The following is a 357-nucleotide window of genomic DNA, read 5'->3' as shown; positions in this document are numbered from 1 at the left end:
TCCAAAATTTTTTAGACGGTAAAACCTTCACCTCAAATGAGGAGGTCAAAAACCTCCTCGATCAGTTTTTTGCCAGCAAAGACCAAAAATTTTATGAGCGTGGAATTATGCTACTACCAGAAAGATGGCAAAAAGTGTTGGACCAGAACGGTCAATATATAATTTAATAAAGTATTTGTTTATTATACGAAAACTGTCTTTCATTTCCACAAATAAAAACGAAATGACTTTCCGAACAACCCTATACTAATCAACAAATTTAAAGGTAAAAGCATCCCATACTCTGAGCCATTACGTATCGATGTCAATCAGTTTCATAGGACGACGCATAACGACCACATCATCATTTTTGTTTTT

The sequence above is a fragment of the Agrilus planipennis genome, unplaced genomic scaffold, assembly GCF_000699045.2.
Source record: "Agrilus planipennis isolate EAB-ADULT unplaced genomic scaffold, Apla_2.0 scaffold160, whole genome shotgun sequence".
NCBI lineage: Eukaryota > Metazoa > Arthropoda > Insecta > Coleoptera > Buprestidae > Agrilus > Agrilus planipennis.
Note: the sequence above shows the minus strand (reverse complement) of the source record.